The 20,495-nt window shown below is 37.0% G+C and overlaps 1 protein-coding gene across 7 annotated transcripts in view; it reads left to right on the forward strand.

The window, feature by feature from the left end:
- sox5 (SRY-box transcription factor 5) overlaps nucleotides 1–20,495 on the forward strand; it is a 251,783-nt gene that overhangs the window by 160,981 nt on the left and 70,307 nt on the right. The gene's annotated exons all lie outside the window — the stretch shown is intronic.

The raw sequence follows: 20,495 nt of genomic DNA on the forward strand, positions 1-20,495 counted from the left end.
CCTTTGTCTCACACCTCTTCAGCTTCATTGCAATGGGGGGGATTATAGCTGTGTGTGTGTGTGTGTGTGTGTGTGTGTGTGTGTGTGTGTGTGTGCAAGTTTATGTAGTGTGTGCTGTTCAGCCCCAGGGCTAGTAACACAATTTGCTCATTCCAGTGTGCATGGCTTTATGTAAGGTTTCTTGTACAAACTTTTGAAGCCTTGTGGTGGCAGAATATAGATTGTGTAGTGTTTTGTTGTTGTTGTCGTGAATGCTGTATGTTTATAGCAAAATCGAACAATTTAATGCCTTTAACAAAACATTTCTGCATCCTTGCTGCTATGAATACTACTTCTACCATTAAATAAAAGGAAATAGACTAAGACTAAAGCAGAAGTGGAAAGAGAGGGTGAGAGGGATCATTTGGGGGTGCCGAGTAACTTGCCTGCTCACATCGGCAGGGTTATTTAATTTCTGACGAATGTCAGTAACGAGACTTTGGCAAAGTCACCTCCTTTGTTTGAGCAGAGGAGGCATCAGCTGTCTCTAACCATTGTCTACAGCGCTTTGCATATTTATTACAGGACTGATTGTGCTCGACCAATTTGCCTTTTTAATGCAAGGTGTGGGGAGATTGCTATCTTGTTCAGTAGAGTTTTGTTCATTGTGCTCTACGGTTCATGTCTGATGAGACAAACTGCTAAGTCCAGGTGGGCATTGCCATAAGGTTATTGATTGATCCATGTACTCAGAATCTGCGATGCTGCCCAGTTTAACAATGACATTAACTCCTAATAGACTGTATTCACACATTTAGAGGCCGCAGGATATGGCAGAAAAATACACAGTAAGGCCCTGTCTTTCTAAAGTTAATGAAGGATGTACTATGGCGAGTATTTGTGTGTTGCACCTGCTGTAACATACTTAGACAATATTCACACTTTCCTAGATCACTGTGTAGGTGCTCGGCTGTCTACTAGTTGTGAAAATAGAAAGTATAGTCCTTATAGTGTCATGCAGAAACTCACGCAGTTTACGTTTACTGACTCCATCAAAGTATGCATTTCAGCCTTGAAGAGAGAAAAAAAACCTTTCAAAGTACTTTCCCCTCTACTTAAATCTGAATCAAGTTAACGATCTGAGAGGAAACTCTGTCAATGAGATCTTGCAAATTGATGACATCACAGAGGTCCTGCTCTCATGAACTCCAGAACTAGAACTAGAGTCCTCACACAGTCCTCACACAGTCAAATTCCATATCTTAACCACCAAGCTGCCATTAAGGGCAAGAACAGTGCCATTTGAAGAAATGAGGGAAAACGGCGCAAAATGTATATGAAACCTTTGTGAGAACTGATTACCATTAGGTCTCTATCCAGTTGTCTCTGCAAGCTTGAAGGGTGCTCTGTTCTTTCCAGCAAAATTGTTCTTCTGTACAGATACCTCACTCTGTGGGTTCCCCTCGCCATAATGTTAACAATTATATAGAAGTCCTCAAACAACATTCGCGCAGCTACAGCCAGCTGAGGAGAGTCATTCAGGCCAACACATTTTCCTCTGTCCTGACAGATAATACTCTAAATCCCTGTCTAACTGTCGACAAACATCAGCAGATCACGCAGATACTCATTTCGCTAGAGTATTAGTGCCCAGCTGCACATAATTTATAACGGACATTATTTCTGACTTACCTTTGGTATGTCTTGAGCAATGATTTGCCCATGGCAGCTATTGTGGCCTTTAGTATTGCAGTAGTTGTAAGTGGTCTCTATTTTTTTGTTACTTGGGGATTGCCTCATATATTTTTTGGTTTCTTTTTCTCTGTGACATTTTTTAGTACTGTTACACTGGCCCAGCCACATCTGATTGCAAATGTATCACTCGCTCTGAACTGTGGAAACAGGATGGCCAAATCTGTCAAAGTAACACTATTCACAAGCTTCCATATCTGGAGAAAAAACATGTAATGACCAGGTGAGACTTTCATTGTTGCTGTGAACAAATGTAAATAAAGCCAAACAAAATACTCCAGGAAGTGCAAACCTTGTTGAAACCTACTATAAAACCATCAGTGAGCTAACTAGCAACTTGTTTGGAATGTGCTTGTGAGAAAGGCCAAGAATATTTCAGACTTGAGAAATGGAAAGGTATTTCTTCAGAAGAAAACATCTCGCACATTCCCTGTTTATTGTTGCTTTATGTGTACAAAGATACATGTGTCTCGCTAATATTGTGTAGGATTTATACAATATCTTTATTCACTACTCCACAGATTCTCGCTGCACCTTTCTGCAAAGACTGCCAAGCACGGTGCACCTAATGAGCTAGATTTCAGGTAGAAAAAAGACTGCAAGTGAGATGTCTCATGAAGGGAAAGAAAGAATAATTCTCTAATTATATACTTGCAGAGTGCTATCAAGATATTTTCCAAAGCAAAAAATGAAACAAAAATTGAGTTTTTCATACAAGTTGACATGCCTTGTCTTTTGGAGTTTCATCTTCCATCACATATCACTGAGCTTGCAAGCTATCTGAGAAAAAATAACAACTACAATAAAACTGTTTATAGATGAAGGAAACAAGAAATCCACCTGACAAAGAAGAAGATGAGAAAATAAATGCATTTCTCATTCAACACAAAGCTTCCTAAATACCTCAGTGGATGTAAGCTGTTTACCTAAACTTGTACACAAACAAGTAACCTTCATCATTAGTTTTCAAAAGACTAGCTGAGAGGACACCGCTCTTAAAGCCATTAATTGCAAATTAAATAAATGTGTAAAAGTGCTCAGGTACTCTGTGGAGCCCTGGTAAAGGTGATCTTCTTCAGAGAGGAAGGAAAATGAGAGGTGTTAGATAATTCTGAAAAAAGAACCAACTTTTTGGCAAAGTAGATAATTCATCTGCAAAAAATTGAAAAATAACATAGCACACACGCGATTGTCAAGTCATCCCTCACAAAAACCTTTACTTCAGCCTCTTATATTTATTTTTGAGAAATGTACATAACCCCTGTGTCCGATTTCATGACCCTACCTAACAGTTTAGACAAGGAAGACTCTGTGAATAAACTGTAGGGCTTTTCAGCTCGGCACTCCAGGGCTGAGGACAGGGGGGTTGGGGGGGTGGGGTGGCTAGCCAACAATGAGCAATATTGAATGATATTGTGTGGAGAGGGGAGGCTGTGCAAGCTCTAGAGACTCCATTAGTGAAGGTTACAGTTAGACATTAGAATGGTTACCGGGTCCACACATTATCTCAGCGCTGTTAAAATGAAATGTGCAAACAAAGGACCCACAGCTTCTTAAGAGGCTGAGAGAGAAAGAGAAAGGGGAGAGAGGAAAGGGAGAGAGAAAGAGAGAGAATGTATTGAGATTTTACAGATGTACCCAGCAGAAAATCCTTTTTGTGTGCGTGTGTGTGTGTGTGTGTTCGTGTGTGTGTGTGTGTGTGTGTGTGTTTGTGTGTGTGTTTTGTTTTGTTTTGTTTCCCTGATGGCCATTGTTTTGTTGTGTACTTCTCAAAGGCCATTAACAGTGAATTGGCAGGTTGTGATGAAAAATTAATTAAGGCTTAGTTTAATCATTTTGAAAGTGCCATATTAATTCCCCCCACCCCTTCCTTTTTCATTTTTTTCATTCGCTGTGATTCTTGGTTTCAAGAAAGATCAATAGCACACACATACGTACGCACATACACACATACAAAATTGTGAAGAGGTTGGTGAAGAACAAAAGAGGGAAAATGGTATTGAAAACAACAACCGTCCTTAGAATAGGTATTAGGAAAGGGCGTAGGTTTATAATACAGGCTTTGATAGATCCTCGTCTGTTGCTACACCAGTAGACTGGCAAGGCACGAGTACAGAGCCTATCTGTGGCTAGTGAGAAAATGTGCTCTGCTTTGAAAAGGAATTGTCTTCTTTGTCGACTACATGAATTGTTGGGCTTTCTAAGTGAATAGTATTAAATGAAGTAAAGCTATAATCAAGGTTACAGAAGAGAATATTGCTTTCTAATTATTTAATCTTTCCATAAGTCGCTTTTGAAATCGTGTGGAAATGAATGCACATCTAAAGGGTGACCAGAGACAGACAGAGAGCGAGAGAGAGAGAGAAAGAAAGAGACAGAGAGACCATGTTGATCCACCGCAGTGAACCCAACTCATGATGTCAACTCAGCCCCCTTCCTTGAAATGGAAAGTTGAGAGAAAAAGTTACTGCCTCATACTGTACCTGGCTATGACTTCAGCACCGTGTTCCCAATAACACATGCCAGCCGCTGTTTCTTTATTTAGTTTCCAGATAAATTAGTAAACTACTCCTTGGTCCCAGTTTTATAAGAAGTTGTTTATTAAACCTGCAACCATTGAAGATACTGGGTCATCCCAGCACGTCTATTCCCTGGTGCGATCAGGCCTGCCTCTTCGTCTGAAGCAATGCCAGCATCGCCAGTACATAGAGCAGTCGAGGCTTTGCAAACACAAGAGCAGGGTAATAAATTATAACTGCATGTGTCCCTAATTGACTACTTCTAGCTATCAATCTAAGATCTATAGCAGTTTTCATAGCATAGTACCGTGTGTACTCAGAGACAGATACTATATAAACATACATATATATATATATATATATATATAATATTCATTCTTCTAAATAAATGTCAAGTTTTTAGCTTTCTACCCGGACTTTGTTTATTTAGTCTGAAGTGGGATGAATTAAAGGACCTTGGGAATATTTTCAAAGCGTATCTAAAAAGTTCACTCAAATGACACTCAGATAATTAAGCAGAGCCAGTCTGAGACAATATTGTATACAGGCTTGTACAGTTTAAGTCTTGGAAAACAACACTCAATTGTGTTCCAAACTTTTGGAATTGAATTTCATTGCAAGGACGAATAAAACTGTGAGAAACACTTTCAATATCTTATGAAGATCTTTAATTTGGGAGAGACTTTTTGTTTTATCTCCTTAAAGTGAAGGCAACCCCCCACTCCAAAAAAAAACTAAAAACTGTTGGCTTTTTGTTTTCATACTGTGAGAGATACCAACTGCTTCATATTGATAAACATGTTCGGATTGTGAATCAGGGATGTATACAAGGTTGATATTCCCAGTAAAGGTTTGGTGGGAAGGAGACAGCTGTAAATGTGATTTACAGTTATTTGTTAATTCTAAGTGAAACATCTATGTTGATTCAATGAAAGTTATGGTAACTCCTCCATAACCTCAAGCAGCCAATACCAGATAAGTATAACGATGCTGAAAATCCAGATGCACTACATACATACATACATTATTATTATTAATTTGGTAAGATAAATATTTAAATAAACTAATTGTGATTAAATACAATGCTTAGATTGAGATTACTGGGCCATCATACAAAAGCATCCTACATCAAAGGCGTTTGATTAAATGGTTTGAAATTATACGCATCTTCTTTTCTTCTTAAAACCACCACAACAATTAAAACAAAAAACACAGCAGCTGTAAACGTTTTCATCTTATCAAAGTTGCAGTGGCTCATGGCATTTGAATGATCTCTGATTTTGCTGCTTTTACAGAGATTATATGCAATATTGTGGCAGATGCTGAGAAATCAACATAAGCACCACTGATGTGCTCCAAGAGATTTTTTTTCACTCTCTGGCGTCTGGGACCTTATGCTATTCAAGTTGAAGAGGTGGCCAACTGCTCCCGAGCCTCCTTGTGCATGGCATCAAAGGCTGAAGTGACTGCCGAATCAGTGCTCTGCAGTATAGTCAATCCTCGGCGACCTTGCCCAACGTTTCTCTCAATCACATCTGACGACACTAGTTTTGTTGTTTGACCCCCCCCCATGGCACTTGTCAACATCAGCCATATTTAAATGAATCAGAACTTCATCAGCTGCGTGTCTGACCTCAAGGGGTAGATATCAAACACAGCTTGGGCTCTCAGAGGCTCTTGGGTGCGTTTGTTGTAGTATGCATTTGTTATTATTTTTAATAATGAGAGTGGGCACGGCAGACATGACTCCTGTTGGAGTGTGCGGAGAGCTTACTGCAAAGACTTCTCCACCACCTGAGCTCAGGACCCCAGGCCCTCGGAAACTTTGATTTGCATTCTTAGGGTCCTGTTAAGAGGACGTTGATTAAGATGCACTAGAAGAAGACTTTGCAAGAGCGATAGGAGAGTGAAGTCTTGTAATAAACTGGGTAGGCTACTCCGATCGACTTATTCTTTTATTGTATCCTGCCTCGTTTTATTTTAACACATGTTCCTCTGGATATTTGTGTTTTAAAACATGTAGACCTGAGCTTGATGTGGCCTACTACAGGATGTACATTTGTGGTGGAGGCCTGTTCTGATAATGAAATATTGCTATGGTGTATTAGTAGAGGAGTAATTTGCTCATGGAATTCAAGTTGATTATGGAACAATTAAGGATAGTGTTACTAATTGATGACACTGTTCTTGTCCTTATATTTATTTTTTATGATACAGATCTTAACTCAAGCATAGATGATGATGCTGACAATGAACGTTTTCATTTTATTACTTGTTTTTTCGATTTAATTGTGTTTGCAGTAAAGCATGGGGCTTTTAAAGATTAATGTAAAAAAATGCTTCCGTTTCTGTGCAAGGAAATCTCAAATCTCAATGTTTAGAAGATTCTATGGAAACGTCCTGAAAACAACCCAGTGTTGGTTCACTGACATTATCGATACGGATTCGTGTTGCTCAGTGCAAATCGTAAACAAACAGCATTAGCTTCAGTTCCTGTACTGGAATTTAAAGACCATACTGAGGTTGTAGGCGTTCCAATTATTTTGCATAGTAACGCCTCCTGCCTTGGACTGAAACCAGAGTCAGTGAAGTGTAGCAAACAGCCTTTTGTGTATTTTGATTTGAAAAACCACTGCTGACAGCTTTTTTTTTTTTGGGGTGACATGAAAGGAAAATTGTGTGTGTGTGTGTGTGTGTGTGTGTATATATATATATATATATATATATATATATATATATATATATATATATATATATAATATACAGTATACAATATGTATCTATGTGATTGTATGATAATTGTACAAACAAGGACTCGTTGATTGTATTTACAAAGTTAGTTATCTGATGAACAGGGCTGATTTGGTATTGAACTCTGGCAGTGAGAGATGTTATTTTCCACCACTCCATTAATCTTTTATTGAGCATCATTATTGTAAAAAAAAATAACAAGATTAGTATTATTAAATAAGGGTTAATTTGTTGAGGAAATCTATTATTGAATACTTTGTTATAAATATTAATTTGTACTTATTATATCTAAACAAAATTGTGTCTTTTCCAAGCTCCTTTCCCCCCCCCCCCCTTCAATCTCTTCATTATTTTTGTATCTGTTTGTATCTGGTCATTGGACAATGTGTTATTTTATTTTATTTTAATTTGGTTAATGATTTGCTTTGCTTTTGTCTCTCTTAAAATGTTTAGCCTGAATTTAATTTGTATTTAAGTTCAGCAAGCCTGGAGCATTAATGTAATGTCAATGTAAAATATGCTGCATGCTGTAATTACAGAAGAGAGAACTGGAGGAAAACAGAGGGTAATTGTAGGCACAGTTTTACATTACAAGAGGACGTGGGCTCTTGTGTAGTTATTTAGGGGATATACAAGCAAGAATTGATTTGTTGCTTTTAAGATGAATTCAATCACCCACTGGATGGATATCTTTTTGTTTGTTTGTTTATGTTGTGCTCATTGTTGAGGCTGAACGATGCTTGGTAGCTTTGATGTTTGCACACAGTGATGTTGCGTCAGTCATTTCAGGCGAGGAAACAGGTTGTTAAAATTAAACAACAGCAGCTTTTTCTTTCTTTTCCTTTACATGCCTCTTGGGGTTGTAAGTCATAACAGCTCTAAACAGTAGATTTTTGCTGGCTAGTTATAGCACATTACAGCTGGGAGCCTAGAGACCTTTATCTTCCAATAGATTGACCCACTGTCTTTGTTGCCGTGCCAGTTTTCACTTTCACTTTTCATATATTTTAAAACACATCCACTTTCTAACCTTGTATTCGATGGTAACATTCATGAGACCTTCAAAAGCAGCTCAATGTTATGTACAAGACTTGTTCTTGATCTGGCCGACTCCAATAATAGTTATTCCTTGCTGTTAAAAAAAAAAACTTTTACAGATTTGTTTTTGTGTGTGTGCTTTTTTAAAAGACCTTTTTTATTTATCCTTTTGAAAAAACATAATAGAAATGGCAAAGCCAACCTGAATAGAATAAAAAAATCTGGGGTATACATTTGGACAGCTGTACGTTTTGTACTCCGCTTTAAAAGAAGGCATTGAGATTTTTATTTTATTTTTTGGCACCAATCTCCTGTGGATCGGTATGGACCAGTTCCTATAACGAGGTAAGACATGCATGTTGTCTAACTTGACTCGCTGTCATGTTAGCAAGGCTGTAAATTAAATATTGGAATAAAATGCACTATGATCCTGTTGCACAAGACTGAGGAAAAACTGATTCAGCAGACTGGAAATTAAATGAATACCCTGATATTTTGAAACAGCATTTGTATCTCAATTCTATGTGGGAAGTGACAAAAAAGCTCCCAGTGTTTGACAGTTGGTTAAAGTACAGGTTGACTATTATCTGGCGTAATCCAGGCTGTCCGCATCTGCCACTTCAGATCTCATTGCAGTCTTTGGTATGGGGGCTTGTAATCTTGATGCAGGAAGTTAATTGACTCGCTGTGCAGATAATGCAGAGGCCCTTTTATAAACAAGGAAACAAGACTTTTTGAGGAGGCCCCTTCTAAATGTCCACACATGTGGAAGAGCCCACCTCCTCAAGTAGTCTTGTAGGGTCTAAAGGACCACCAGCAGCAACAGTATTACATTCAACCTCTCAGATCATTCCGGCAGAGTTCATTTGGTTTGTCTGTGCTGTTCATTGAGAACATATCTCCTAAAATCCGGCTGAAGAGATTTCAATTAACATGCAAACTTGGAAATACATTATCTGATTGCACTGCTTAATTGTTTATGGTATCTTGAATACAAAAAGCAAAACTCACTATGTTTTACATTGGACATTGAAGTAATGGTCTCCAAGCCTGGTCCTAGAGAGCAACCAGCCTTCCTGTTTTATAGGGATCTTAAATCACTGACTAAAGATCATGTTAATCTTGACTAATTAAGCCAATAATTGGTTCAGTTAAGTAACCGAAAGCTCAGCTGGATTGAAAACCAGGAGACCTTCTGCTCTCCAGGACCAGGGTTGGAGACTTATTGTAGTGTTGTAGAGTATTTCTAACAAAGTAATAGTTTTTCCCTTTTTTTAAGGTGAGAGGTGTGTGTTTGCTGTTTAAATAATAATAATAATAATAATTGACAACAAAACAAAAAAATATATATGTATATATATATATAATTTATGTTGCTACCTAATGTTGTCTTTAACTTTACAGAATGTTCTCTGCCTGTTTTCCTTTCTCTCTGTACACACATACTATTTGTATAATTTTTATTCACACACACACACACACAAACGTGCTTAGATAGATAGGTAGATAGATAGTTGTATGTTCTCTTTTAAAGGCAACAAAGCATTGGAAAGCTTTGCCCACATTTTGAAATCTTGCCCACAATGAAAGGAAGTGGAGCGTTTTATAGGACAGCACTTAACTGCTGTGATTTAGAGAATGAATGTGTCACAAAAAATGCACTCTTATGGACTCCCTCACGCTTCCATAGACTTGAATGACAAACAATAGAAAGGGTGGATATATTATTCCGTGAAATAAGAATAAGGGAAAAAGAAAGGAACTTGAGAATTTTAAACAGCAAAGCTGTTACGCCTTAACTAGTCAATTCCCCAACCCCCTCTAATCCCCCCAAACAGCCCTGGTATCTGGACCAATTGTCACTGAGGCATTTCAAATAGGAGACAGATAGCTGTTGGTTCAGAATGTGAGCGTGGGAGAGAAAGGAAACTTCCATATGTGATTTTTGCCATTTGGTAGTAATTAGTTTGTTGTATAAATTAACATTAAGTGCTGCATTTTTCAGGCATTGTTTGTAATTATCTCCCAAGTTCTGCAAAAATTACTTTTTTAAAAGGAAGATATTGAAATGTTGAAAGAGAGCACTTTGCCACCACGTTGTATAAAATGTATGTATTACATTGAGAGAAATGGAGAAAACAGGCACTGAGGCTAATTAGCCAGGAGTGCTATGCTAAACTGAGAAATCTGAGGAGGATGCAACTATAAATTGCATGCTTTATTATTTGCTGAACTGCTCACAAAACACACACATACAGAGAAAGATTGCAGAGTATAGAAGAAACATGGACATATTTCAGGCCTTGTCCATATGAGCTGTGTTTGCTATTGGTTGGTGCTACATTCTTGAAGTCCTCTGTTCTGTGTAGACATGACATGTGTCTAATAGATTCTCAGTTACAGTTTAGGAAAACACAACTCTTCTGTAATTTAATTTCGCAAAGATGTAGGACTTTGTTACAGAGAGCATAGGTTGAAGATCAAACAACAACACAGAAGTCATAAGATAGATAATAAGATAGATATAAAAATGTGATTTTATGTACGATGAGCACTGACTAGTAAGGAGTCATTACTTTAAAACCACATCCTTTTACCCATTAAGAAAGACAGCCTATTTGTTTTGTAGCTTCCTCACTTCATCCAACAGGGAACCCATCTATACCAAGTTACAACAACACAGCAGTTGCCTGCACACTCTTTCCTGGCGTAAACTTAATTTTTTGCTTCAACCACATCTTTTCCACTCCTTCTCTCTTTTAAATCTGCTGGACATGGTTTCGGAAAGGAAAACTGTTGCTGCTGAAAAGTCGGAAAAAACAGGGGGGTAGTGGTTAGTACTCCTAAAGAAAGCCTGCTTTCATACTGAATTATAAACAAAGTAATTGACCATGATATGCATGTTTACTAAAAGGCTGCCAGCCTATTGATTAAAACTTAAACACTGTATTTACAGTACATGGAAATGTCAGAATAAAGTCTGTCCTACTGCATTCAGTGTTTGTGTCTAGCCTTATATATTGCTTATTGTAACTCCTATACACTTGTGTAAATTCTAAATTTGTATAATGTATTATGCCTGAACTGCACTGTATTATTGCACTTCGTATTGTTCTGATATTTTGTAAGTCACCGTGGACAAGGGCGTCTGCTAAAAATTAAATAATAAAATAATAGTAGTGTATTTTAGGAAACAACAGCGGATTTCCTGTCCAATTTTCACATAAATGTGCCCTATTTTGTCTGAAATGTCTTAACAACTATACAATCGAAACTTATAGCACCCAGTTTGGCTAAAAAAATATAAATGTGTTCTTGGGTATAATTTGCATTCAGATACCAGTCGTTACGTAGATTTTCCTGAAGTGTTCCTAATAAAGTGAACGAGAGACAGAGATTGCTTTCCCTCCAAATTCAAGCAACACTAGGAAAGGCCTTGTACAAACATCAGAGAGGGATGCAAAAGTTTTGGCTTACAGATTTGCAAATCTCTTATGTGTCCTTAGGCTGTTAAAAAAAAAAAAATACTAAATAAACACCATCAATGTCTACATAGTAGAGTCTACATAGAAACACTATTGGCACACTCATGTTTTATGTGCAGAAAGGAAAAAAATAAAACTCTCCTAAAAGGATTATTCAATACTATATATTTTAGTAATTACAATTAATTATAATGCATTTGTGGGTCTACAGCTTTGTCATATTAAAGATGTTTTGATAAAATGTATAAACTGCTGATACAAGGAACTGTATGATATAGTGTACATTCATTCCCTTCTGAAAATGCAGTAGCTGAGAACCCCCCCCCCTCTGATTTGAAAAATGAACAGCTGTTCACAGTATGATAATAGTAAAGCCCATCAGAAGTATCTCTGTGGGTTGCATTGGGGAAAAAAGAGGGGAAAAGCCGTATTCGTAATTAGGGTCACTTACAAGATTGTTATAGGCAGTTCTGTCATGGTGTCTGAAATTTTTCCATAAGGTTTAAATCTACGATGAAATATGTTTGCAGTTCCATTTCAAACAGTAATTCCTTTTCTAAGCAGGGTATTGGTTTTTATTCAGGATTTGGGAAGGCAAAGGTTAATGTAGTAAAAAAAAAGTTTTAAGCAAGTTTATAAGCAGATTACACTGAATTTGTCGAGTGTTTGATATGGATTTTCGGAAATTATGCAGATTTTATTAAACAAAATCCCTTGAGACTCAGGACGAGCTTTCAAAAGTTTATGGGTTATTAACGGAAGCTTTGACAAATAGGTATGAACTCATAAATGTCCTGATTTGCACATTCTTAGTGGAGAAAGAGCTCAGATCGGAGCGATAGTGTGCTATCAATCTCCATGTGTAAGTGAGCTACCCCTCCAGTGGTGTCCGGTAAATGTTTTAATTGCATTGTGCAACGAGAACATACAAGAAGTAAATCTATTTTGACAGCATGTTTTTTAAATTCATATTATTTGATTATTATTATTTTTTGCATAAAGAAAGATTTCTACTAGTATCAGTTTTAAGGTAGGCAGTATGATGGGAGAGGAATCACTCAAGGACTGAAGCAGGCATTAGTGGCTAAGAAGCACAAAGAGAATATATTAATTAACCCAAGAGAGCTGTTGGGATGTCAGAGTCAGAAACTGCAGCTTTGAAATGAAGTGATCTTTATCCACTATTGGGTTCGGGTCAAGGCCCTTGGACAAGAAGAAAAGGAGTTCTTATTTGAGCCAGATGTTCAGAGACAAGGAAGCTTGCTCAGTATCACCCCCCCCCCCCATTCCTCCTTTGGTTACAACATCCAGCTTTATAGAGCCGTCCCCATTCCAGGGAGACTAGCAGAGGACAGAAACAAAAAAACAACAGCAAAAAAATAATAATAATCCTGGCTCTGTTGTGTACTCCGGCCTACCTCGACGGATGGCCCTGGAAGACTAAACAGGTGTTATCTACTTTTGATTTCAGTGCATTTAAATTAATCCTGTCAGCTCAGCTGTTAAAACAACTGTCATCTCCAGCTGTTAGTAATTTTCGACTGGATCTTTTACAGGTTGCCAATTTCTGAGCCCACATTGTGTCTGTTGCTAAAAGCTTTATGGTAACACTTTCTCCCTCTGTTTCTTCACCCATTGTGATGTTGACAAAGCAATTCAGTTTCTTACATTATTTGTATAATTCGGTTATTTATAATCATCTGTGTTTATGTATTGTTAGGTGAATATTACAAGGTTAGGCAGCAGGAATAATTATTTTATTTAATGCCCTTTATAATGTTCAAAGTGGATTGAAGGGCTATTTATTTGCTTTCTGTATTATACCTCTGTTTTTGTTTTTCTTTAACAATGAATAATTGTAATTGTCTTTTATTTCCCTCATATAAAGAGGTTTAATATAGTAATTTGAGAATGACTGATTCCCTCCCCCCACCCCACCACCACCACCACCACCACACCAAATCCATGAGCTGCTTTGTGGAATTATTTAAATTTTTCTTTTCAGTATTTTGTTTCAATGGTATACACTGGAGGTTTTTATATGGAAAGGAAAAGTTAAATAATTTGAATATTGCCTGTAGTTTCATTCAGAATGTTTTAAATATGTGTCCTGTTAAAATAACTGCAAAATAAGTCATGCAAATTAAGAAGAGGGAAATATATTCTCAACATAATTATCTACAGTGTACTGTAGTGGTAAAAATATAGTTGGTTTTATGGACACCGTGGGACAATTTTCAAGTTATTAATATATTAATTTTTGTTTTCAACATTATATATTTGAAGCAAATAAACAGACAACAAAATACATAATTTGCTCATTGATTACATTCATTTTCCCATATCAAATAATAGGTTAATCTATTGTAGCATATTTAATTTGGTCCCATTCACATACAACATATTCATATGTCAGACAAGACTGCATGTCAGTGTTTTATATTGGTTTCTCGTGTTTTTTTGATTTTGTAAACAGTGTGACATTACTTCTTTTGTTGTTGTTTTTGTTGTTTTTTAATGTGAGCTTTATCATTGTGTGATAGTATTGTGTTATACAGCACTGAATACCTGTTTGCGGCTACAGTGAAGATGTCCTGTCTGTCGAAACAGGGTTTGTTCAGATCAGGGCCGGAGACCCTAATTGGCTCTGAAGCCTAGCTCCAGTGCCTGCAGTTTCAGACCGTATTGTACAACTCTTTTAAAACACACTGGCCAAACGTCACTCTCTGCCAGGGAGGCTTCATGCTTTTCTGCAGCCTTGATCCCTCAATTGTTTGTTAAACAATTAGACTTTAAAACCGTCTTGATTACAGTCTGTGAAGTGGAACGCAGACCCCCCCCCCACGTGCTGCTCCTGTGAGAAAGCACCAATATCCACCCATCACAATGTCCTGCTTTTTTTTTTCTTTCCCTCTTCCGTGGCAAGAAAACTCAATTAGCCTTGTAAGTTGGAGATTTCTAGATTTGGATGTGTTTCTTATTCCCTTACCAGCCTTAAAATGCTGTGTGTTGCCCACCTTTGATTGCTCCTTTCCCATATCGTTCATTAAATGTTACGATGCTTTAGGGGGTTTAGGAAGCAATGTGACAGAAGAACTGTGACTGGTAAGGACTGGGCTGAATGTAAAGCCAGTTACAATGAAATAGCTTTCTGCCAAGTAAAAGAAGCAGTGACACAAAACTGGCTAACAAAAAAAAAGGTTAAAGTAAACATTGATCTATTGGGAATGTTGCAAGCATGCAGTTGATGGGTGGGCTTTTTGTAAATAAATATATAAATATAACATCTGTTACAACTGACCAACAACAAAATGTTTAAAACTTAAATAATACCTTATCACCACAGAGTTAAACATTCTTCTTTACCTAATACATATTTCAAGGCAACGGAAATATGTAAACTGCATGAATTATTGTATTTGTGGTACATGTAAAAACAGACGGGTCTATTAAGCAGGCTTATTTAAAAGCTGGTGCAACTTCATATAAATAGTTTGTCTTTGAAATTTGAAAATGGATCACAGATGCCTGAAAGACGACTTTGTTGATGGAATTGTATCTTTCACTGCCCCCCTCCTTCCATGGGGGTTCAGATTAAGGAAATGGGATATGAAAGAATTTACCCTTAACTACTGGGTATGTAAGTATGTAACTATTTGGTGTTTTCAAAACCCCTTTACTGTGGGTTGACTGAACTGTTATATCAAAAAAAAAAGAAAGAAAGAAAAGCTAATGAAAGCCTTTCAGCAGGAAAAATTGTTAGATGTAGCTTCCTGTGCGATATTGTGCTTTTTTATTTGATTTGATTATTTTGCTTCAAAATGTTCACACCACTTTAATAGAGAAAAGGGATTGCACAGAAGCTCAAATAAAGGATATGGTGTATAGGATCAGTGCTGACCTTTTTTTGTGTATATATAGTTACAGAAGACATATTTATCATTGCAAAGGCTTTGTCTTCTGTATAACTGTTCCAAACAAACTTAAGCTCATAATTCTTGTATTTTCCTAAAGCTGTTAACATGTAGATATTATTTGGTATGTTTAACTAGGCACACCTTTGTCTATATAGGGAGAAGGCAATGGACACAACTCCCCTTTTCTACAGTCTAGTTTGATGGGAACATTTTTCCGTGCTTTTTCTTTTTTCTTTTTTTAAATCACCTCATTGACTGAAGAACGCCATCGTTTCTACTTAGCCGTGTGACAGCCTCTTTGACAGCGCAAAACTGGAGGCTCATTGATTATGCAATCTCAGTGATAGTCTGAAGTGCTCGTTATAATAACTTATTCCAAACCGATATTATCCAAACACATTTCCATAAGTTGCAAATCAGAGTTAATTCAGCACAATAATGAAATGAGCTAATAAAGTAATGGTTGCAAAATGTTCAAATGTGACTGGGGATTTGGGACCTACAGTTTACAGACTGAATGTTAAAGCCAAGGAAAGCAGAGTAAATATTTCTGTTTGATGAATGTAGCATCTATAGAATGTATATATTTGTTGTGTTGTAAGGAGGTACATTTACAAACAGAAAAGCAGGAAAATACTCTGCCGCTATCATATCGTTTAAAAACAACAAAATATAAAATCCTTTGATATTTGATATTTGAATGGGGTTATTGTAGGGTATTGTATGTATTGACACTGACAGATCTCTCAAGCTCAGTTAAGGAAAAACTATGTACAAATCATGTTAAATATCTGTGGTTTAGACAGGAGTGTCTTTCTCCCACTACAGTCTCTGAGGAAGGCTAACATATGGGTAATTAGAGTGAGGTGGAAGAGTGTGGCACACTCAACCTGTTGGATTGTCAGTGTGTTTGTCTTGTGGTAATCTCGTTTGACATGATACACTGAAGCTGTCTAAACGCTCTTCACATGCTTTTGACAAGTAGAACAGTGCAATTCTAGAAGTGGTCTTGCCCCCAGTAAATATCAGCCTTCACTGCATGCCTTCATTAGATGTTGTTGGTGTATCTGGGTGTAACTGTCCAGTGTAATGACACAAAAGAATAGAAACGGTTTCTGTTTTGTGCACCAACTTTGAAGTCTGCAATCTAAATGCTCGTTATTTAAGGTTCATTAAATGCCGATATTAGTGCTACATCAAATGGTGAGTTGTGAAAAACTCCCAACAGCACCAGCCAACATTGTATTTGTGATGTTTTTTGTTAAGGGGAAAGTTGTACTATAAGTATCACATATCAAAATCAGTCCCAATCCTTCCATTTAGTACTAATGTTTATAGTTAAGATACAGTAAATACATATAAAGGACAAAAGATTGATCTTCTTGCTCCCTACCCAAGAGCGAAATAAAAATCACAGATGTTGGCAGAACTCTAACCAAAAATGTGGTCTTAGTAGCCACAGAATACAACAAATTCATTGTTATGCATGGGCAAAAACCTTCAGCTGCAGTTGCATCTTCGAAAGCAATACAACTTTTAACATAAAGCATGTGCCATTTCAGAATGACATTTTGAGTAGATCTCATATGTAGAAGAAGAAAACACAAAAGGATTTCTCTCCAAGGATGGAGTCAAACAGCAGCGTTCCAGAGCATTCCTGCACAATTTAAATGCCGCTAACAATCGCATAATGGCTATCACATGGCTGCCAATGTTTCAAAGCTCTACTTGGGGGGACAATAGGGACTATTCTTGTGGAGATGGAATGGATTTTAAGGGCAAACAGAACATAGATGAAACACTGTCTGAAACGGGCTTCCTATGACTGCTCAGTTATTAAACAAAATGTTTAAGTTCCATTGTGAGATGTCTTTGGGGATTTGGTGGGTGGGAGGCATGTAAATGTGTGAGTGTGTGTGAGAGAGAGTGTGTGCAAAGTGAGAGGGTGGCATTGAACATCTATCATTTTGCACTCTCTTACCTATTAATTAAATAACAATGTGTACTGTACTGTATGCAGTGAAGAATAAAGTACTCTTTAGCATGGAAGTACTCTTTAAAGCTTTTTGAAACACTGCTGTTGTTGTTTTTTTTCATCCTGTAATGAAATGTTAATATAATGGGAAATCATAATTTCAAGGTCTGAAACCTCGTATAGAAATATAAATACCTCTGGTAATTAAATTAACCACTTGTGACTTCGGAAAAATAGCCGTAGAAATGTTTGCAGCCAGGCTCCTCAATTCATCTTCAGTTCAGAAAAGGCTCTGTCAAAAAACTTTTAAAAGGACCCTGCCAGGCTAGAATAACTCTGAGCTCAGTGCCGGAGGGAGAGAAATAAGTAAAAAGCAAAGGAAACAAGAAGTTAATAAATGAATTTACAAAAAAATAATGATAATAATAATAATATTAATCTGTCAGCTACGATTTCTAGAGTAACGTTAAACTGCTGCTGTGCAATGTTCCATTCCGATTTTGATTTGGTTCCTAATTATAAAGTAACTGCAATTTGCCAGGCAAGTAGGGTCCGTCAGTGGTTGTCAGGAGCTTTGACAGGCGCGTTTTAAAGGAAAACTTGGAAATGAGCTGAAAGCAATTTGCTGTACAGGGATCCTGTCTACTTTTTGTGTGTGTGAAAACACATCAAGAATCAAGACAAACAGATTCTATTCATTTGTTGTCACCTTTAAGTGATGTAATAAAACATTGTGAATGCAGGCCTTTGACTGTGGGCCCCAGGCTATGACAACTGCTGGATAGATTTGCACAATTTGAAGGACAGAGTGAAGAGGGGGATTATGGCCTACTAGACAGATTGAAAGTATGATTTTCCATTATAGAGGAGACAAGGTTGCTCGGTTAGGAGCCACAAATATGTCTTTGCCTACTTTTCTGGATGCTTTTGATAACAGGAATTTACACATAAAAAGAAATGCATTCTTTTAACCCTTACCTTGTGCTTAAAACACAAAGTATTTGTTGTGGTTGTTGTTGCTTTTACAGGGAATGAACCTCAGTTGCTTTCCTTGCTGTTCCTGATAAGATTTGTACAGGGATATTGCTGGAACAATCTCGCTATCATGTTTTCTTTTCAGTATCTATTTCTCATCAACATATGAAGTTATGGCTACAGTATATGTCGCTAGTATGCTGCACTGTACATCTGTTGCTTTTTGGAGGCTCCCAGGATTGCGGCGATGCCCTGATTTGCTGTCAGAATATAACACGTAGAGACATTTGGTTCAAGTCTTTTTTAAAGAAAGGTATTGTGGTTTAAAATTCTACTTTGAGGGCCTGCTGAAGGAACTAAGGACTATCGCTCTCTTGTTAGTCTAACAACTGGAGACACAGATAGGCCACTGTGACTAATTAGCCCCTCGTAAGTCCCCTTTGGTTCTGTGCTTTTGACAAGTAGCTTCCGTTCGACCAGGATATTCATTAGGTTATGAAAGCAGCAAAAACAAGCCCTGCTATTCTGATGCCTTTTATAAAACACAACACATTGAGATAGAAGTCATCGGTCTTCACCCCAACTTCTACAACAATTGCTGACAATAATTATTATAATAAATGCAGAGCAGAAAGCACAAAAGGCGTAGATCTAATTTAAAATCGACAAAATGGACAAAAACCTGCAATTTTTCAGTTTTTTTTTTTTTTCATTATTTTGTTTCTCTACTTGATGAAGGATTATTATTATTATTGCTACTGTTCTTTTGTTCTTAAGAATTAAAAACAATTCTGCATGCTGTTTTATATCCAGGTGAGCCTTGTCCTATGTAGAAGACTGCAGATATAATTTGTATTCAGTGGTGTTTATTTGCCTGGGGATCATTTTCAATCTGTCCCATGGAAACCATTAATTTGTAAAATGCCTTTCCGGTTCATTTCCTAAAGTTCTTATAAGAGGTGACAGATGCGCACTACGACAGTGAAACGTTTGCATCCTTTTTGCTGGCACGACCTATTGTTCAGTGTTATTCGCACAAAGGTTATTAGATGCCGCTGAACCACATTAAGTAGAGAAACGAGATCGGCAGATAAGTGAATGAATCGCTTAGGTGCCACTCTGGTGTACGTTTCTTGTTTCTGAAGACAAAACAAAAAAATGATGCAAAAACACAAACACAAACATGATTCTATCTATGTATTTTTTTTGTATTTGCCTGTCTGTCTCACTTTTGATCTGCCAGATAGGAGATATTATTCATTAAAAAAATTAATCACAGGGTATGTAACATTATTATTTTTGCCTGTGGTTGTTGTTGCACTGACTCTGGCCAATCTAGTCTCATATATTTGTCATTCCATTTTGTTTTATGTTTATCAGCCGGGAACAGTGGTATCATTACACACAGATTAGAAAAACAGGCTCCTTTTAGGTTTCCTGACAGTTGGCTGGAATTGAGATTAGAGATAAAAGTTAATCCTGCAAGGTAATGGGCGAGGAGGAATACAAAGGCCAGGATGTGAGACCATAATAGTGTTGGTTAGGTAAGGGATGTATCCTTCAGCTTTGCCCTGATTGGCTAGCTCAGTATCAGCCACTGACTGGCAGCTGCCACTTTTTCAGCCCAGTCTGGGATTGTTCTGGGGTTGCTGTAACCTTCAGGCAGGAACATTCAGTTTTAAAATAATTTAGATCGCTAATGCTTTTTTTTTTTTTTTTTTTTTTTTTTTTTTAAATAATTTTTTACAAATAAACAAACTTTGAAATTGGTATATTAGTCAATTTATTGTATACATATATAATACAAATAATTAAATATAGATATATGTTTGCCCGTGCATTATTAAAATATATTTTTATAAAAGAATGATGACATGATATAACTTTATACTGTATGAGCAAAAATAATCATCAGTATTCTCTTTAAAATAAACATGGTTTGGAGTCTGTATGCTGACACCATTTTAATGTATCATGGCTGTAGATTTGGACTTTTCTGTTGCTTGATTATATTTGGTCTTACTTTTGATCTCTGCAATCATCTCAATTTCAGGCCATATGGCCATTTATACACAAAATAATTAAAGCACCTATTAATGATATG

The sequence above is a fragment of the Amia ocellicauda genome, chromosome 5 (assembly GCF_036373705.1).
Source record: "Amia ocellicauda isolate fAmiCal2 chromosome 5, fAmiCal2.hap1, whole genome shotgun sequence".
NCBI classification, from domain to species: Eukaryota; Metazoa; Chordata; class Actinopteri; order Amiiformes; family Amiidae; genus Amia; species Amia ocellicauda.